General features: G+C 38.9%; 1 protein-coding gene across 3 annotated transcripts in view; it reads right to left on the bottom strand.

Moving 5' to 3' along the window:
* The window catches only part of OXR1 (oxidation resistance 1), a 523168-nt gene that overhangs the window by 98071 nt on the left and 405844 nt on the right, over positions 1–19253 (bottom strand). The gene's annotated exons all lie outside the window — the stretch shown is intronic.

Genomic DNA, 19253 nt, shown 5'->3' on the forward strand with positions numbered 1-19253 from the left:
GTGCAACTTTATCTTCCTTCAAACAGAGAAAGAGCAATGACATTTGATGGACATTTACTACCCCGTTTTGTTTTCTGTGAGATCTGGTTATTCTCTTCCTTTCACATCTTTTTATAGCTCTTTTAGTTTTTTTTCATGCATTAAATAAATAAACCCTCTTTCTTGGAATTACCAAGTTATTAATGTATTTGACAAAAAGGTTTTAAGTTAAAAGTTGAAGAGCTAATCATGAAACAATGGAGTCCAGAAAAATCTTGCAGGAACTTAAGCTTATTGCCAAACTATTAAAGATTATCTCTGTCCCCTCTTTATAATTATTTGATGGATCATTTCCCCACCATTTTCAGCTTAAATTCTTACTAGGTTGGACAAACTTCACCACTCTAACATCAGCATCACCTTTATACCTGGTTTATTGTATAGAATGTCTGGACTACACCCCCACAGTGTAATTCACAGTCTTTCTGGGTAAGGACCCAGGAATCTGCATATCCAGCAACTCTCCTTGTGCTGCTTGGGAAAGCACCACTCCAGACTTCTTTCTGTACCTCACAGGGACCATCTGGTAGAATGGTAAGTGGCATCTGATTTTTCTGAGATTTTCCACTTGATAAGGAAAGAAGCATTACCAAATTTCCACTTACAAAATCTCCGAGAGGCTCAGTAAGCTTTAAAAATTGAATATCAATGACTTACATCTAATCCTGATTAACTAAATCGAAATTCTTGTTCTAAAATATGCTTTACTAAAATTGCCTTTTACTTTGTGATAATCATATCCAAAATAGTGGTTGAGTTTTTTTATACCTGATTAAATCTTCACTTGTACATCTAACCTCAGTGGGAACCTTTACCGGTTCAAATACAAGGTTACAGACAGTTAACTCATCACTTTTTATTGATTTATTTATTTATTTCCTGCTTCTTTTTCATGGAAAGCTAGAGCTCCTGGAGAAAAATATATAAGACTGATAACTGATAACAAGTTTTTATTTAAACTCAGTTAAGCTCGAAGGTCTCTGACATCCTTTTATTCATTTCCTCAGCTTTCCTTTTTATTTCTTTGCATAATCATTCTAGAGTTACCAAATTCATCACTCAAACATGTTACTTAGTTTTCTACATGACTCAGAAAAATATAGGCCATCAAATATGAACACTCTCACGTTTCTTCCCGTTCTCTTTTTGATACAACACACCCATCACCCTTATTGCCTCAGGAGGAAGGAAGTCCCTTCTCTTGTTCATGCCTCTCCTTCTCCAAATTAATTCTTGATCTTAGTCGGCTGCAGTTGTCTATGACCTGTCAGCTTATTCCTCTCTGTTTTATTATTTTTTCTCTCTCCACTCTGGTTCCTTCCTCCTTATCTTACCCATATCATCCACATAAATTCCTCTTATCCTTTAAAAAAAAAAAAAAAGTGTCCTTATATACGATGCCTGCCTCCTCCAGCAACCCTTTGCCTTATTTTTAAAAGAACTTTATTAACATATGACTTTACAAACCATAAAATTCATCTGTTAAAAGTATACAACTCAATGGCTGTTAGTATATTTACACAGTTGTTAAACCATCACTCAAATCTAATTTTTGAACATTTGTATCATCCCCAAAAGATACCTCTTATCCATTTATAGTGACTCCCCATTCCCACCAGAGGCATAAACAACCACTCATCTACTTTCTGTCTCCATAGACTTGCCTTTTATAAACATTTCATATAAATGGACTCACGTAATAGGCTGGTCTTTGGTGTCTGACATCTTTCACTTGGCCTAATGTTTCTGAGGCTTATTCATGTTATAGCATGTATTAGTACGTCATTCATTTTTATTGCCAAATAGTATTTTACTATATGGAAATATTATATTTTTATTTATCCACTTATAAATTGATGGACATTTGGATTGTTCCATCTTTTTGGCTATTATATAATTTTGCTGTGAACATCTATGTACAAATTTTTTTGTGGACATATGTTTTCATTTCTCTATATAACTAGGAATTGAACTTCTGTGTTTATGTATTTAAAACAGACTAAGTTTAAAGTATACAATATGATGATTTGATAGGAGTATATATTGCAAAATAATTACCACAATAAGGTTAATTAACATTTCTATCAATTCAAATAATTACTTTTTTGTATATGTGCAATGAGAACATTTCGATTTACTCCCTTAGCAACTTTCAGGTATCTAATAGATTATTGTTAACTACAGTCACCATGCTATATGTTAGATCCGCAGGACTTACTCAACTTAAAATTGGAAGTTTATACAACCTGAGCAACTCTCACAATTGTCCCTAGCCCCCAGCAACCACAATTCTACTGTTTCCATGAGTTCAGCTTTTTTAGATTCCACATGAAGGTGAGATCATACAGTGTGTCTTACTTTGCCTGACTTTTTGCACTTAACATAATGCCATCAAGGCCCATCCATGTTGCAAATGATAGGGATTTCTTCTTTTTTAATGGCTGAATAATATTCCATGGCATATCCATACTACATCTTCTTTATCCACTAATTCAATGATGGATATTTAGGTTGTTTCCTTGTCTTAGCGGTTACAAATAATGCTGCAGTGAACATGGGGAAGCAGATATCCCTTTGAGATAGTGATTTCATTTCCTATGGATATATACCCAGAAGTGAGATTGATGGATCATATGGTAGTTCTTTGATTTTTTGTAGAACCTCTATACACCTTCCACTGTGGCTCTACCGATTTATGTTCCCACCAACAGTTCAGGAGGGTTCCCTTTTCTCCACATTCTAACTAGCATTTATCTCTTATTTTTTAGATAACAGCCATTCTAATAGGTGTGAGGTAATCTGTGATTTTTTTTTATTATAGTTGATTTACAGTGTTGTGTCAATTTCTGTGGTACAGTATAGTGACTCAGCCACACACACACTCATATATAGATATGGTATATTCATTTTCTCATTCCATCATCCATCATGCTCTACCCCATAATTCCCTGTGCTGTATAGTAGGACCCCATTGCTTAGCCATTCCAAATGTAACAGTTTGAATCTACCAACTCCAAACTCCCCATCCATCCTGCTTCTTCCCTATTACCCTGTGGCAACCACAAGTCTGCTCTCCCCATCCTTGATCTGTTTCTATAATGTAGATATGATCATTTATGGGATAGTTTAGATTCTACATATAAGTGATATCATATGGTATTTATCTTTCTCTTTCTGACTTACTTCACTCTATGAAAATCTCTAGTTGCATCCATGTTGCTGAAATGGTATTATTTTGTCCTTTTTATGGATGAGTAGTACTCCACTGTACGTATGTACCACATTTTCTTAATCCATTCATCTGTCAATGGACATGTAGGTTGCTTCCATGTTGTAGTCATTGTGAATAGTGCTGCAATGAATATAAGGGTACATGTATCTTTTTGAATGAAAGTTTTGTCCATATATATGCCCAGGAGTGGGATTACTGGATCATATGGTAGTTCTATATTTAGTTTTCTGAGGAACCTCCATATTGTTTTCCGAAGTGGTTGTACCAATCAATATTCCCACCAACAGTGAGGGAGGGTTCCCTTTTCTCCACACCCTCTGCAGAATGTGCTATTTGTTGACTTGTTAAGAATGGCCATTCTGACCAGTGTGAGGTGGTATCTCATTGTTTTGATTTGCATTTCTCTAGTAATTAGTGATGTTGAGCATTTTTTCATGTGCCTGTTGGCCATCTGTATGTCTTCTTTGGAGGAATGTCTATTTAGGTCTTTTGCTCATTTTCTGATTGGGTTTTTTGTTTTTTTGTTGTGGAGTTACATGAGCTATTTAAATATTTTAAAGATTAGGCTCTAACCTCACACCTAAAATAACTAGAAAAGGAAGAAGAGACAAAAGCAAAAATTAGCAGAAGGAAAGAAATCATAAGGATCAGGGAAGAAATAAGTGAAATAGAGATGAAGAAAACAATAGAGAAGATCAATGAAAACAAAAGTTGGTTCTTTGAAAAGATCAATAAAACTGATAAACCTTAAGCCAGACTCATCAATAAAAAAGGGAGAGGGTTCAAATCAATAAAATTAGAAACGAAAAAGGAGAAATCACAACTAACACCACACAAATATAAAGGATCATAACAGACTACTATAAGCAACTATACACCAATAAAATGGACAACCTAGAAGAAATGGACAGACTCTTTCCAAGGTACAACCTACCAAAACTGCACCAAGAAGAAATACAAAATATGAATAAACCAATTGCAAGTGGTGAAATTGAAAATGTGAAAAAAACTTTCGAAAAACAAAAATCTAGGACCTGACAGCTACACAGGTGAATTCTATCAAACATTCAGAGAAGAGTTAATACCTATTCTTCTAAAACTCTTCCAAAAAATGGCAGAGGAACACTCCCAAGCTCATTCTATGAGGTCACCATCACTTTAATACCAAAACCAAATAAGGATACCACACGTAAAAAAAGAAAATTACAGGCCAATATCACTGTTTTGTTTTTTGTCATTTTGCCATTTCTAGGGCTGCTCCTGTGGCATATGGAGATTCCCAGGCTAGGGGTCTAATCGGAGCTGTAACCTCCGGCCTACATCGGAGCCACAGCAACATGGGATCGGAGCCACGTCTGCAACCTACACCACAGCTCAAGGCAATGCCGGATCCTTAACCCACTGAGCAAGGCCAGGGATGGAACCTGAAACCTCACGGTTTCTAGTCGGATTTGTTAACCACTGCGCCATGACCGGAACTCCCTAATTTCACTGTGGTTTTGATTTGCATTTCTGTTGCTAAAACTTGGCCTCTGTCCACCAGTGCTGAGTAGAAATGCAGAAACAAAGTTTGGGCAAAGGAGAAAAAAAAATAGCTTTATTGCTTTGTCAGGCAAAGGAGGCCACAGCAGTCTAATGCCCTAAAGACTGTGCCCTCCTTTGGGAGAGAATGGTTTTATAGTTTGGGAGTAGAAAATAGGACCATAGATAAGGATCAGGATAGATGCAAGTTTTCATTCTTCTTCACAGTTGATGTTTGGTGGCCCCAGGACTGGTTCTGGTGGTTGCCCTCTCTTGTTTTCATTTGTGGAGAGTTGTGGTTATGCAGAAGTACTCAAAGACATTGTTATGTATATTCCTTAAAGAGGAACCAGGACCCTGCCCCAAGGCTGCAATATTGTTTCTTGACTGCTCCTCCGTGGTCTCTGCCTCCACTCTCCTCTGATTAGCTATTGTTTGAACTAGCCCTTTGGAACTCAGGGAAGGTCATGCAGGCTAAAGTTTATTCTGTAAAAACAAGAAAGGCTTGTGCCCAGAAGCCCCACAGGATCCTGCTTGGTTTCATTTCCCTGATGAGTGATGTTGAGCATCTCTTCACTTACCTGTTGGTCGTTTGTATGTTTTCTTTGGAGAAATGCCTCTTCCAGTCCTCTGCCCATTTTTAAATTCAACTGTCTTTTTGCTGTTGAGTTTTATGAGTTCCATATACATTTTGGATATTCACCACTTATAATTGGCTTGCAAATATTTTTCCAAATTTCTTAGGTTGGCTTTTAATTTTGTTGATTATTTCTTTTGCTATGCAGAATAATTTTTTACTTTGATGTAGTCTTGAGGAGAATATTAACTCAGGTAGTCAGTGTAGGATCATGGGCTTCGATGCATTCTTTATATGGCCATTAACATTTGTGGCTTAAGGACTCCAGGGAGTAACATCCCCAGAGGCCTTGTTTACTATAGGGAGTGTACCCAAACCCAGATGGACATTAATGCCTAATCTCCTGTGACTCAGTTTATGGAAGAAAAAGGCAAGGATACTGTGAGATTTTCAGGACATTTCCACCCCTAGGACCCTATTGGACAAGGACTGATATAGGTAACTGAGCAAGGCCAATGGGAGAAGACAGCATCTCTCTGGACCCCACGTTGGTACCCACCCCCCCAACTTTAAGGAATAAAAAACCTTTTAAGACAATAGAGAAAAGACTATTGCTCGCTTGCTGCCTGTGTGTTTGCCGAGTTCATTCTTCGACTGCCATGAATAAGAACCCGGATTCCGGTATCATCTTTCAGGTATCAGTCTTACTGGTTTATTTTCATTTTTACTGCTTGTGCTTTAGATGTTATATCCAAAAATTCGTTGCTAAGAACAATGTCAAGGAACATTTTCCCTGTTTTCTTCTAGGAATTTTACAGTTTCAGGTCTCAAATTTGAGCCTTTGATCGGTTTCAAGTTAATTTTTGTGTGAGGGTCTAAGATAGGAGTCAAATTTCATCTTTTTGTATGTGAATGTCCAGTTTTCCCAGCACCACTTATTAAAGAAACGGTATTCTTGGCTTCTTTGTCAAATATTAGTTAATAGTATATGCATGGTTTACTGCTGGCTCTTGATTCTATTCCATTGTTTTATGTGTCTTTTTTTTTTTAATTTAATTTAATTTTTTTTTGTCTTTTTTGTTGTTGTTGTTGTTGTTGCTATTTCTTGGGCCGCTCCCGCGGCATATGGAGATTCCCAGGCTAGGGGTTGAATCAGAGCTCTAGCCACCGGCCTATGCCAGAGCCACAGCAACGCAGGATCCGAGCCGCGTCTGCAACCTACACCACAGCTCATGGCAACGCCGGATCGTTAACCCACTGAGCAAGGGCAGGGACCGAACCCGCAACCTCATGGTTCCTAGTTGGATTCTTATGTGTCTTTTTATGCAACTACTCTACTGCTTTGATTACTATGGCTTTGTAATAAATTTGAAATCAGGAAGTGTGATGCCTCAGCTTTGTTCTTTCTTAGGATTGCTTTGGCTCTTTGGGGTCTTCTGCAGTTCCATGTGAATTTCAGGATTGTTTGTTCTATTTCTATGAAAAATGCCATTGGAATTTTGATAGGGATTGCATTGAATATATAGAAGACTTTGGGTAGTATGGACATTTTAACAGCATTGATTTTTCCAATACATGAACACAGGACACCTTGCCACTTATTTGTGTCTTATACCATTTCTTTCCCTTGTTCTTCTCTGGCGGTCTGCCTTTATAAAATACAATTTTTTTTTGTGGTGATATGTTTTGATTAAGTTGATAACTTAATTTCAATAGCACATAAAGACTCTATTCAAATATTTTACTTCCCCTCTTATGCTTTTGACATCACAAATTACCTCTTCTTAAAATATTTTTAAAAATTTATGAAATTTTTAAAGGCTACGCTCTATTTACAATTACAATTATTACAAAATACTGATTATATTGCCTTTGTTGTACAATATAGCCTTGTAGCCTGTCTTACATCCAATAGTTTGTACATCCTACTCTCCCACCCTAAACTACTCCTCCCTCCTTACTGGTAACCATTACAACTTACCTCTTTTTATATTGTATATTTATATTATAGCATTAGAGTATTTTGAATTTGACTATATACTTAATTTTACCAGGGTTTTTTTTTTTTTTTTGTCCTTTTTCGGTCTGCATCTGAAGAATATGGAAGTTCCCAAGCTAGGGATAAAATTGGAACTGCAGCTGCAGGCCTATATCACAGCCATAGCAACACCACATCTTCGACCTACACTATGGCTCACAGCAACATCAGATCCTTAACCCACTGAGTAAGGCCAGGGATTAAACCCACGTTCTCATGGATCCTAGTCAGGTTCATTACCATTGAGCCACGATGGGAACTCCCTTACCAGTGTGTTTTTTATTTTCATATGTTTATTGTTATCATTAGTATCCTTTCATTGCATCTTGAAGAACTCCTTTTAGCATTTTTTATAAGGTAAGTCTAGTGGTGATTAACTCCTTCAGCTTTTATATGTTCGGGAAAGTCTATCTCATCTCTATTTCTCAAGGACAAGTTTATCAATTCATGAAAATCATATGATATCTACCTGGCAACTATTTTATGGGATAGAAATGTCAGCATTTTAATTATTTAAAAATTAATTATTTTCTTTGTAGGTCTGAATCTGCAGCATATGGAAATTCCCAGGCTAGGGGTTGAAACAGAGCTGCAACTGTTGACCTACACCTAAGCCAGATCCAAGCCGCATCTGCAACCTACACAAAAGCTTGGGGCAATGCCAGATCCTTTAACCCACTGAGAGAGGCCAGGGATTGAACCCCCATCCTCATGGATACTAGATGAGTTCTTAACCTGCTGAGCCACAAAAGGAACTCCAAAATGTCAGCACTTTCATTTTTAATGTGATAAGAAGAATCCACTGACAAGATAAAGTGGATTGACACTAAGCATAGAGGTTTTGTTAAGTATTAAAAAATGAAGGAATGAGTCTATTATTCACTTAGTACATGTGGATCTGTGAGGAAACCTAAAGCCTGACTTTAGTAGATAGCCAAATTGGTTATCCTTGACATTAACTCTTCATTTATTTAAAGCTTTAGTGTTTCTTTATCCACTAAAAGAATTATACTAGCATTCAAATGCCTTATCATATGGGACTCTCACCTATGTCAAAAAATAAAAAAATAGGAGTTCCCATCGTGGCTCAGTGGTTAACAATCTGACTAGGAACCATGAGGTTTCGGGTTCGGTCCCTGGCCTTGCTCAGGGGGTTGGGATCCGGCATTGCCGTGAGCCCTGGTGTAGGTTGCAGACACGGCTCAGATCCCATGTTGCTGTGGCTCTGGTGTAGACCAGCAGCTACAGCTCTGATTTGACCCCTGGCCTGGGAACCTCCATATGCCACGAGAGTGGCTCAAGAAAATGGCAAAAAGACAAAAAAAAAAAAAATAAATAAATTAAATAAATAAATAAATAAATAAATAAAAAACAAAGCAAGGAAGAATATAAGCTGTTGTTTGGATGAAACCATGGTCAAAGTGCTGAAGAGCATATAGCAAAAGGTTTAATGTGCCCTTTCAAAAGAATGGGAAATACCTTAATATTGATTAAAAATAAATTCCCCTCCAGCAGATCCCAACCCTGGGTATAATCATTATAAAAATTCTATTTAAAATCAAGTAACTTTTTCTCAATATGAAACTGTTCAAAAAGTGTTACCTCCCTTACTTGTCAGAAATAACATATATAGTTAGTCAGGTTAAGCAAGGATATAGGAATACCATCATTAAGAATTACAATTGGAATTTAGGTCACAATAACTCACATCAGCTTAACAGAACTGTTTGGGGGCTATTTTTATAGACTATCAAAGATTATAATTACAATTTTATAATTATAGCCCAAATACTTCATACCTGGAATATGGCAGGATCAGTTTCACTTAACTCATTCAACAAATATCAAGAGATACTACCATTTATGCCCAAGTGAACTTAGGATCAGTAGCCAATCAGAATCCCCAAATCACAGTGTTGTGTTATGAAGACAAACACTCACATTCTCTTTCTCTGCAGCTTTCTTTCTCTGCCCGTATTCTGATGGGGTTGTAGTAAGGTGTGTGTTTCTATAGGTGGGACTGCATGCATATAGGTGGGGCTGTCTCTTTTATCTTTCTGGACTCTTTCCCTCTACCCTTATTCCACTTCTCTCTTAATTCTGTATCAGGTTTGTACACATTGTTGGAACTTATTTGTGTTTCTTGAATAGAATTTTGATATTTATCTTCTTAATCTAAAAAAGGCTAATATATAAAACATTTGGACATGTAGAAAACATGTGTATAATGTATAAAACTTTAATATATTTTAAGTATTTTATTTTAGGGTTTTGTTTTGTTGCCCCCCCCCCCCACGCACACATATGGCATGTGGAAGTTCCAGGGCCAGGGATCAAACTCATGACACAGCTGTGGACCTGAGCCACGGCAGTGACAACACCAGATCCTTAACCTGCTGTGCTGCAAGGGAACTCCTAATATTAAGTATTTTAAGGTTATATAATATTTTAGTTATATTTTTGGAGTGGTTTTAGGTTAAAATATATTATAAATAATTTCCTTATCTTTGTATTGTTTTTTTAAAAAAGTATTAGAAAAATTTATTTATTTATTTATTTATTTATTTTTGTCTTTTTGCTATTTCTAGGGCCACTCCTGCAGCATAGGACAGTTCCCAGGCAAGGGGTCAAATCGGAGCTGTAGCCGCCGGCCTATGCCATAGACACAGCAACATGGGATCCAAGCCGCATCTGCAACCTATACCACAGCTCACGGCAACGCCGGATCCTTAACTCGCTGAGCAAGGCCAGAGATCGAACCCGCAACCTCATGGTTCCTAGTCGGATTCATTAACCACTGAGCCACGAAGGGAACTCCCTCGAAAAATTTAAATGCAAAAAGGAAAAGTACAAAATAATTAGGGAAAAAAACCTAAGCCTATTGCTTGTAATTATTTTTATGCCAAATTGCCAGTTTCCAGTTTCATTCTATAGCTGGGAATTAAGTAGTATTATTTTTGTTTTTTCTTGGTGGGGAGGCATTAGGGTACTTGAACTCTGGGCTCTATCAAAACAAGACAACATGAAACATGGCAATAAAAACTGCTGGGAGTTTCCATTGTGGCTCAGCAGGTTATGAACCCAACTAGTGTCCATGAGGATACAGGTTTGATCCCTGACCCTGCTAGTGGGTTAAGGATCCGTCGTTGCCATGAGCTGTAGTGTAGGTGGCAGCTGCAGCTCAGAGGCTGGGATCCTGCACTGCTGCAGCTGTGGCGTAGGCCGGCAGCTGCAGTTCCGATTGGACTCCTGGCCTGGGAACCTGGGAACTTCCAATACTGCAGGTTTGACCCTAAAAAGCAAAAAAACAAAAACAGAGAGAGAGAGAGCCTGCTTACAGTCCATCTATCTCTCTTAGACAAAGGTATGGCAGCAATGTCAAGTTCTTATCAATATTCCTCTTGTTTCAGCCATGGTACATGAGGAGCAAACTGATAAGTGCTGAACATTGTATGTATGTATGTATGTATTTTTGCTTTTTTTTTTTTTTTAGGGCCACACTTGTGGCATATGGAGGTTCCCAGGCTAGGTGTTGAATTGGAGCTGTAGCCTATGGCCTATACCACAGCCACAGCAACTTGGGATCCAAGCCGTGTCTGTGACCTACATCACAAGCTCACAGCAATGCTGGATCCTTAACCCACTGAATGAGGCAAGGGATTGAACCCACCACCTCATGGTTCCTAGTTGGATTAGATTCTGCTGCGCCACCACGGAAACTCCTGAATATAGTATTTAGAAGAAAGAGAAGCTACTCCTTTTCTTAAAGTATATGAGGGTTCCCTGACTCCCCATCGCTGAATCCCAAACATCATTTGGGAGATAATACCAGGTGAATCAGCCAAAATCCAGACTGCATATAGGAAGAGAAACCCAAATCTGGATGGTCAATCATTAAATGATCTGGCACTAACTAGGGAGGTTTAATTTTCAAAAGTCATGTGCTGGCCATTTTCTCCCACTGCAGATCTACTCTTAGCCCTCACTAGGCAGCAGAAACAGCAGCAGAACCAGATTCTGCGCTGTCCTAACAGGCATGAAGAAAAGTTTCACTACTTCTAGCCTCTTCTCAAGAGAGAAAGAGACTACCCACTCTCTACCCAGGGACTCCTATGGGTGCTGAGCTGGCTCTACAACCAATACCATGAGCACCAGTGGCATGCAAATATTTAATGAATGAAGTGAACAAAGGCCGGTTGGCAGCCACTTTGTGCCTACTCTGCTAATTTTCTGGGAGTCAAGGAATGAAGGCGTGGGGAGGAGATTCTTAAAACATACAGAAAAATTTACAACAGCATTGTTAGGCTCTCAAATTGAGCTGGCCCTGCTAACACATTGCATAGTACATAAACACATGCATTTATGTTTGTTCTTTAAACCTTGTATGTTGCATAACATGAAATCTCTCAGCTTTTAGTTTCCCCCTCCCTTAATCATCTCCTGCACTGTAGTCCAAGTGCTTTGCATATTTAGTTCACAAGAATCACACATTCACTTCCCAAACAGGGCCACAAGACTAGTCTTGACAAGCACGAGCAGAAGTGATGTGCTTTACACTCACATGTGTAAATAAACAACCTCTGTTTAAAGGAGCCAATATTCTACACTCCATATGCTTCTGCCCCTGCCTGAGTAACCAAGAACCTGGTCCAGATGGCACAGTGTGAAATGGGCACCATCTCCAACAACTGGATCAGAGCCCCTCCCCCAAATTCAATCTGAATTGGACATGTAATATGAGCAAGAAATACATCAAGAAATAAATATTAATACAGAAGCCACTGATATTGAGGAGTTCATGTGGCCCCAAGCTTAGTCAACCTTGATTGATACGAGGGTTTGCAAATGTTTAATTTATATTTATTTTTATCATATATTCCAGAAGATTACCTGATTTATGTTGTCATTTTGTTTTCCGGGCTTCTACTGCCATTTCTATATTCTGAGGAGTATTCTCAGATTCCAGGACTATTTATTAATTTGCCATTTAAACTATGTATGTGAATAAGGATTTTTTTTGAAAAAAATTTTTTTTAGGGCCACACCCATGGCATATGGAGATTCCCAGGCTAGGGGTCCAATCGGAGCTATACCACAGCCACACCCGTGGCATATGGAGGTTCCCAGGCTAGGGGTCAAAGTGGAGCTGTAGCCACCAGCCTACGCCAGAGCCACAGCAACGCGGGATCCGAGCCGCGTCTACAACCTACATGACAGCTCACAGCAATGCTGGATCCTTAACCCACTGAGCAAGGTCAGGGATTGAACCCGCATCCTCATAGGTACTAGTCTGGTTCGTTAATTACTGACCCATGGCAGGAACTCGGAGTGAATGGGATTTTCTTGACATTCTGCAATCAAAAGCAGGCAAACAAACCAAAATACAATGAGTAGAATGCTGAGGTGCTGATTCTAAAAAGAAACCATCAATCATCCATAACTCCCAGTTTAAAACTAGTTTTTTATTCATATCAGCCTAATTCTCTCAATAAATGTCTTTATTATCAGAAAATATTCTATATTTGAACTTGTAAAACATGTATGTTCATACAATGCCATTTTTATGTTTTATATATTGGTTTTAGGTAAAACTATATTAATAGAAAAAGTCTGAAAATAATTACTTTTAGAGCTACATATAGACTAAGTCTCAATTCTCTTTCACATGCTGCCATTAATATATTAATAGCAACCCTGTTAGACCTGAGAGGGGCCTTGGTCTTTATCTAATTGAGCTTCTTGTTTTTGTTGATTTGGTAGCCAAGGTCCAGAGAAGTCAATGTCCTTGAGTCTCTCAAGGTCACACACTTGGATAAGAACGCACCTGAAAGAACCCAGGGACTTCCTACAAGGAGTGCTGCCACATGAAGAGCTCCATCTATTTTTTTTTTTTTTTGGCCACTCCCACAGCATGTGGAAGTCTGGGCCAGGGATTGAACCTGAGCCACAGCAGTGACCCCAAGCTGCTGTAGTTAACAATGCCAGATCCTTAACTGGCTGTGCCACAAGAAAATTCCAGAAGTGTTCTGTCTGTGATTTGAGAAATTGATCATGGCTCTTGATTCACCCAAACATTTGTTGAAGTGTCACGATGTCCCCTGAAATGTTTTCTTTTTTTTTTAGGGCTGCACGTGTGGCATACGAAGATTCCCAGGCTAGGGGATGAATCAGAGCTATAGCTGTGGGCCTACACCACAGCCAAAGCCATGCGGGATCCAAGTCGAATCTAGAAGCTACACCACAGCTCTCAGTAATACTTGATCGCTGACCCACTGAGCGAGGCCAGGGATCAAATCTGAATCCTCATGGATACTAGCTGGATTCATTGCTGCTGTGCCACCATGGGAATGCCTTCCCATAATGTGTTTTCCAGATGTCAAAGCTAGGTCAAACTCCTTACTTTTGAGAAAAGGTTTCCTATCTAAAAAATAAGAGCAAATAATATCTATCTTACAGCTCTACGTGAATAGAAGGAATATCACATATGTACAGTGTTAGGCCCACTGTTCCTTGGCCTTAAATAAACAAATTTAGATGTATTTGCCTTCATATTTCAGCCTCTACTTCTAGGTCAGTGTTAAAGAATGGCTCATGGATAAAATTTTTCCTTGCACCTGTTTTGATAAATCCAGGTTTATTGGAACACAGCCATGCCAGTTCATTTGTATATTGACCATAGCTGCTTTGTGCTACAATTGCAGAGACAACTAGTTGTGACAGAGACCATATGGCCCCCAAGTCCAAAATATTTACTCCCATCCTGTTTTTAGAAAAATTCTGCTAACCTATGTTCTGGATTGCTGAGGTCATTTTGAAACTACTCTTGATTCTTTCGTTGAAGTATTATTCCATATTTCTTTTTCTAAGTTAACAACAAATTTATCTCTATTCAAGCAGTTCATAAAAATATTTTAGACACAGGCAAGGAGAGTTAGATATGGGCAAAGAGAATCCAAGGGCACAGCACAGACACTGCCTTCATGGTTGACCATAATTGTCTCTCGATGGACACAGTTATCTGAAGAAGTATGAATCTACTAAATGATACCATAACCCAGTTGTATTTATCAACTAAGTCATGTATGTGTTAAATGCCTTTCTAAAATGCAGAGGAAGAGGAGGTACAGACTCCAAGTTAGCACTGTTTTCCCCTCCCAATGGGTTTCAAACCTATATTGTTTCTGTATCCTTCAATTCCACTCCAACCCCATTCTTTGAAATTTGAATTATTCACCTAACCATAAGTTTTCTGGCAGATCTAGTATTATCCAGGTAGAGACTGGTTATCTGTCACCAAACCTGACTATTCTTCCTGGGCACATTACATTTCCCAGCTTTCTTTTGGATCAGGGTGCCCAAGTGACTGAGCCAATGGAAGGACTGTACAAGTGTTACTTCCAGGCCTGGCCCGCTGAGCATCCCACTGGTCACCCTCCAGGGTCTTTTTCTTTCAGAGCCTGGAAGCAAACAGGCATGAAGACAAGAGAAGCTATTTGTGAAAAATGGCAGAGCTAAAGACAGAAGTTGGGTCCCTGAAATCACCCTTAGAGGGGAGCCGCCTATCACTCAGGAACGCCCGTTTCGGACTTGAATAAGAAACAAACTTCTTTTATTTAAGCCATTATATGCGTATAATGAATATATAGAAAGAGAGAGAGAGAGAGGTTTGTCTGTTGTAAAAGAGAATATAATTTTCACAAACACACTATCATTCTCATATGAGTACCAAAGGCCCTGTGACCACACATCAAAAAAAAAAAATTTTTTTTTGGTCTTTTTAGGGCTACACCTGTGGCACATGGAGGTTCCCAGGCCAGGGGTTGAATCAGACTGCAGCCACTGGCCTACACCACAGCCACAAAAATGCCAGATCTGAGCCGAATCTGCAACCTAGAACACAGGTCAAGGCAATGCCAGATTCTTAACCCACTGAGCGAGGCCAGGGATGGAACCTGCATCCTCATGAATGCTAGTCAAATTCATTTCCACTGAGCCAGGATGGGAACTCTCAAAATATTCTGATAATCCAGTTCTCTGGACCAAGAGGTTACAATTCATGCAAAATAGATGTGGGTGGCTTTTCACAATGTCCTCACCTACCTTACCCTGTAAATTTCCATGTCACAGTTTTTGTTTTGTATTTTCTAGGAGCTCATTCTTTCTTTCTTTTTTTTTCAAATAATGCTCAAGGGTTTATTGATTCAGTCAGTCAAAAGATAGGGAGCCCTGACTCAGCACCAGGGAAATGCTCAACCAGACAGAAAATTTTCTGCCTCTAGTACTCTCTGATTTCTAGAACTCTGAACTCTGCTAAGACTCAGTTTCCACAGCTCTCTGACTAGGGTAGCAATGGTGACCCTAATGAAAACAGCATAAGTTCATAACATTTGACACAGGCCTGACATATGATCAGTGATTTGTTGGGGGGAAAGAAAACCTTCCTCTACCCTTTGATGTTCTTCTGGCTATAGATTAAGAATTAAAGCAACATGCAGCATATTAATTCTTAATTGAGAAAAATCAAGCAATATAGGCATCGTTGTTCTGCTTTATAATAACTGGTTTAACAATGCACATCTTCCTCAGAAAGAGAGCCTCACACTTCCTTCCTATCTATTCGAGGACTTCCCTTTTCACAGAATGATCCTAGTTGGCTAGTTCCTTCAGTGTTTCTAAAATCTCACTCTGTGTGTTAAACTTTCTGACACCCCTTAACAGTTTTATGCCCTCCTGTTACTTGTCCTGGTTTCACATGTCTTCCTACTTTTATCTCTTGTAGGAACGAAGCTTGAGAACAAGTTAAGTCACCCTGTCTCTCACCATTTTGCTTTCTATTTAAGATTATTCATGATGTTGATTTTTTTTTTGGAGTGCTACCATCTCTCATGTAGGCTTCAGTTCTAATCTTCGAACTTAGATTAAAATGTCTTATTTATTGTCTGTCTCTCCTTACTAGCATTCAACAAGGACAAGGAATTTCCTTCACTGCTTAGAACATGGCCTGGTACACAATAGGCACTCAGGTATTATATTTGTGAAATTAATAATTAATGAAATCATGTCCATCTTTCCTCTAAATCTGATCTCAGCCCTCCTTTCTTTATAACCCAAGAATTAGCTGTAAATAACTCCTACTCCCTCTCTTCACTGTTAAGAAGCACCAGCCATCCCATAGCTTTTTATCAAATTGTGATTTTCAGCCTTGGCTGCACATTTTTGGGTTTCTGTAGATCTTCTGAAATCCCATTGCTCAGGCCACACTCCTGATCAATGAAATCCAAATTTCTCAGAGGCGGGATACATACATTTGGGAGGACACTGCCTAGGTGATTTCGATGTGTAGCCAAGATTGAGAATCACAGTTGGGCTCCAGTTGTTTCTGTAATACAGTCTTTCCTATTACTGAAAATTAAATCCAGAGACAAGTAACTGTTATGACACCACCTTTTGAGGAATCCTGATATAATAATGATGAACATATGTCAATTGCTTACTATGCCAGGCATCGTATGAAGGCTTTTATTTTTATTTTTATTTTTTGTCTTTTTTGGGGGGGGGGGTCACACCTGCAGCACATAGACGTTCCCAGGGTAGGGGTCGAATCGGACCTACAGCTGTGGGTCTACACCACAGCCATAGCAACTCAGGATCTGAGCCACATCTGTGACCTACACCACAGCTGAGAGCAATGCCAGATCCTTAACCCACTGAGCAAGGCCAGGGATCAAACCTACATCCTCATGGATCCTAGTCGGGTTCAGGTTCATTACCGCTGAGCCACAACGGGAACTCCAAAGCTTTTTCATACATTATTTTCTTTAGATCTCATGTCCACCCTGTGAGGGAAGTTAATGAGCCCTTTTTTGTAACAAGATTACTGGTAAACCCAGAGAGGTTAAAGGGAAAGAACACTGTTAGCCAAGTCAGTTAAGAGTCTTTCCTGTGTTTATTTTTATTGATACCTACAGCACAGGGGTTTTCAATCACAGGCAATTTGGCTCCCCAGTAGGGTTACTAGATAAAATAAAGGACTCCCAGTTAAATTTGAATTTCAGGTAAACACAATAATTTTTTAGTACAGTTCTATACCAAATGTTGCATGGGATACATTCATCCCCAGAAGTTATTTGCTGTTTATCAGAAATTCAAATTTACCTGGGTGTCCTCTAATTTGACTTGCTAAATCTGGCAACTCTACTCCCAGGGAATACTGAGCAATGTTTAGAGATATTTCTGGTCGTTAACTGAAGGTGTGCTACTGGCAAATAGTAGGTTGAGGCCAAGGATGCTGCTTAAGATCTTACAATGCTCAGGACAGCATGCAGTATAAAGAACTGTCTGGCTTCAAATATCAATAGTGCCCAGGTTGAGAAACCCAGATGTTGTAGATGTTGGGAAAGGTAACTACTGCCTTATGCTGCTGACAACTTTTATAGTCTGTCTTCAGACAGCCTTATTTTATCCTCTGCCTAGATAAAATAATATCTAATATTCTAATATCCTTTTACATTTGCATTTTAGTATGTTGTGCATCAAGGTAAGCATGTTTCTATTGATCCTGATACCTCTCCATCTCATTACAGAGATGATGTGGGGCAGGCTATTGCCTCTTCCTGCAGTATCTTCCTATGCTTTTTCTTTCAGCGTCACATTTTCACTTATTTCAAAATCTATGTGGTCCTAATTAAGATGCCCCATCCTCTGAAGTTCTCTCTGCACCAATTTGACACAGCTGCAATTAGCACAGAGAAATCTTGGACTGAAAGAAAGGTGTGATGAAAGCCCATTTGACAAAGGGAGAAGAGAGTTGCATGCAAAATAGTTTATTGCTAATAAAATGATGCCTCTGTCAATAGCAAATACAAATGTTGTGAATGACATTAGCATGAATGGCAAGTATTTTATAACTTCTAAATGTGTGCCACTTGCAGATGTCTTCTGAAAACTTTAGCAAAAGAATACTGAAGTGAATTTTATTTCAGTGATTTTATAGAACATGCATTATTAGCTTATGAATAAATCTAAGTAACTGTATTTTCTAATCTGATTTGGAATCTGTAAAAAGCATACTAGGTATTCTTTTCAGTATTGTTACCAAATATAGAGTATGAAGTTTTGACAATTTCTTCAATAATTTTTTTGGTCTCTTTGTCTTTTTAGGGCTGCACCCATGGCATATGGAGGTTCCCTGGCTAGGGGTTCAGTTGGAGCTGAAGCCTCTGTCTTACACCACAGCCACAGCAACATGGAATCTTTAACCCACTGAGGGAGGCCAGGGATTGAACCTGAGTCCTTGTGGATGTTAGTTGGGTTTGTTAACTGCTGAGCCACAACCAGAACTCCCAAGAATTTCTTAAGAACATTAAATCATGTGCCAGATATTGAATTTCAGAAAATTTAGTTTGTCTTTTTCAGGTGTAACTTTAATACACTCATTTTAGTGTGCTCCCAAAAACTGACTGTCAGAGTAACAGATGTCTGGGAGTTCCTGTTGTGGTGCAACAGAAACAAATCTGACTAGTATCCATGAGGATGCAGGTTCAATCCCTGGCCTCACTCAGTGGGTTGGGAATCCAGCGTTGCTGTGAACTGTGATGTAGGTTGCAGATGTGGCTCGGATCCCACATTGCTGTGACTGTGGAGTAGGCCTGCAGCTGCAGCTCCACTTCAACCCCTAGCCTGGGAAATTCCATATGCTGCAGGTGTGGCCCTAAAAACCACAAACAAACAAACAAAACAAAACAAAACACAAAGTAACAATGTCATTTTCATGCCACCAAGGTTAGAGCTTGAATTACTTCCCAAAGATCACTTGTTATTCAGGGCTCTAAAAATATATGCTATTT

Source organism: Phacochoerus africanus, chromosome 6, assembly GCF_016906955.1.
Source record: "Phacochoerus africanus isolate WHEZ1 chromosome 6, ROS_Pafr_v1, whole genome shotgun sequence".
Lineage (NCBI taxonomy): Eukaryota > Metazoa > Chordata > Mammalia > Artiodactyla > Suidae > Phacochoerus > Phacochoerus africanus.